Here is a 2,762-nt window from a genome sequence, read left to right as displayed (position 1 = left end):
ATGGATGGATGCATGGATGGATGCATGGATGCATGGATGGATGGATGGATGGATGGATGGATGCATGGATGGATGCATGGATGCATGGATGGATGCATGGATGGATGCATGGATGCATGGATGCCAGGGCTCACCATGGTGATGCAGTGGGTTAGGCTACAACATTATGAAGCTCTCTGAAACCACTGCAGCAGGAGTTTGATCCCCAGCCAGGGAGCTGACCCATCTGGTGTCACCCACCTGCTGCTCCCCTCAGCAGTGTACTTTGTCAGTCTGCCTATTCTGCTACCCACTGTCTCTGGTGAATCCTCTCACCGCCCCTGCACCTCTGGCCTGTGCCCCAGTTCTGTAAGCATAAATAAATAAATCTTTTAAAAATATATATGCCCTATTACTAGGGTCAATTTTCTTTTCATTCATACATGTAAGAATATGCATGCAATCAGAAAGGATTTTTTGTTTGCCTTAAGAGTATAGGAAGTATCATAAATCTAGTTGTGGGCTATCTTAATATTTGAAAGAAAGGCCTATTTTAACAACTCAGGAATGTTTAGTACAAAGATTTACAAATGTTGGTAGAAAGTGTAGTAACCCTTGTGTGAGTGCAATGCAGTTATGCTGAGAAAATGGTCCTGAATCATGTTGACTGAGCGTCTACTCTGGCACCGGAGTTGCCATAGACACTGCCTCTCAAGCTATCACATTTGGTTCCCAACCACCTGTGAGTGAAGTCACATCAACTTTAAAGCTGAGCAACCACTTTAGCACATTTATCTAGTTACTTTACAATCCCAGTAGCTAGAAGACTTGAGGGATAAAAAGCAGATCTCTTCAGTGTTAGACATGTCTCTTCCACTATAGTCAGGAGTCTTCTATTCTCAAAAGTTTGCTTTATTAAATACTTTCAAAGAAGGGATTGCATGTCCAGAGCCTGGCAGAGCTGCAGGTATGTTAGATGTATTCCTTCTTGTGGTTGTTGTTGGAGGAATGGGCAACTGAATGTTTCATTTTCTCTCTCCCATCTAAAGTAGGATCTTGGACCTATGCGCTGCAATTTTAATCATGATGAACATAGGCTCCTTTTCAGAACATCGATTGTTAGGGTTCTCCTGAAAGAACTTACCACTCAAATCCTGGTCCAATTTCCTTCCCATTGCACAGAATTCCCACCATCCATGCGGTCAGATGAAAGCTTCAAGCAGAACCCTAAACACAATGAGAATTAACACACTTCCTTCTGATGCAGCATCTAAGGATTCTATTTGGGATATTTCTGTGACATATGTCTATAATTAATAATCATTAAAGTCTCCTCTGGTTTTATGAAAATACCCATTTTCTTCTACTGAGAATGTTATGCAATAATTATGTTTATATTTATGTTTTCCATTTATCATATTTCATAATTATGAGCCAATAAAACCTTAAGTGCTGCTCAGACTGAAATACTTTTCTCTCAATAGCTGGCTCGGCATATTTTACGTTTTTAATAATGTGATGTTTAGCAAAAAATGTGCCAAAGGACCTAAATTAATTTGAGTAGAATTGATCTGAAGGCAACCGCCAACTCAGAAGCACAGCAAGAGTTTCTGCCATCCATCCTTCTCAGTCTTAGAAGATCATTACTTATGGCAAAGACTTACAATAAAAATTACTTCTGAATCATATGCTGTAAAATGGAAATTATTTTCCAGCATGCCATTTTGTAGAACAGTCATTCTAAATCACTGTAAAAAAGATTTGAAGGATAATGAGAATATATGATTTTTCAAAATTTATCCATGTTATACAAAATTCTCAAGATGTGGCATATTTATTTAAATAGCTCCAACTTAAATATTTAACTTCAATTTTTACTGAATTCTTTCTATCTCAGAGAAACTGCTTTGGGATAAAATTCAAAGAGACATACAATATAAAATACTCAAATATCTGACTAAAAGTATCTCAGTCTCTCTTGACAAATACATGTAAGCACAGCAGCCGTAGGAAAACAGGACTCCTCCCTGGTGATCAGGAATTTTAATTTTCCATTTACAACTTGATCAGCACTGAGATGTTTTAGAAAATGGATCAAGGATCTTTTGCTCCTTCATTTTTTGCTGTACTTCATTTGTAGTCTCTGTTTTCTTTATCATAGATTGTGTTTCTCTGGCACACAAACGTTCTTAGGAAAAAATAAGACATTGTCTTCAACCTTCTTTGTATTTTAAAAAGCCAGAGGACAGCACTAGACACACAGAGATAATTAAAACAATCGTCTGTGAAATTTATTAAGTCTCTAGAACTGTAAAGTGTCACCCAGTGGGGACTGTGGTCTCCCAAGCAGCTGGAGCTCCTGGGGTGATTTTCTGATTGTTTCATTTTCTTAGCACACAGTGCAAATCAGGAAAGCTCACCTGTTGGACCACCTTCTGCGTATCATAGAGTGTTTCTCAGGATGTCAAGATGCATTTTATATCTATTAGGGCAGAATTATTTTTTTGAAGATTTACTTATTTATGCATATAGAACTGGGGTATAGGCCAGAGGTGCAGGTACCGTGAGAGGATTCACCAGAGTCGGAGTGGTAAGCAGAAGAGGCCGGATACACTGCTGAGGGCAACAGCAGGTGGGTCAGGAGAGGTCTGCTGCACCATGTGGGTCAGCTCTGGGGCAGGGATTGAACCTAGTGCTGAAGTGGCTTTAACTTCTTAGTACTGTGCTTTAACTTGCTGCACCGGCAGGGAAGGCCCTGGGGCAGAATTATTTGAGAAGAAACT

The sequence above is a fragment of the Condylura cristata genome, unplaced genomic scaffold, assembly GCF_000260355.1.
Source record: "Condylura cristata isolate star-nosed mole 26May11 unplaced genomic scaffold, ConCri1.0 scaffold00028, whole genome shotgun sequence".
Taxonomy (NCBI): Eukaryota; Metazoa; Chordata; class Mammalia; order Eulipotyphla; family Talpidae; genus Condylura; species Condylura cristata.
This window is presented reverse-complemented; position numbering follows the sequence as displayed.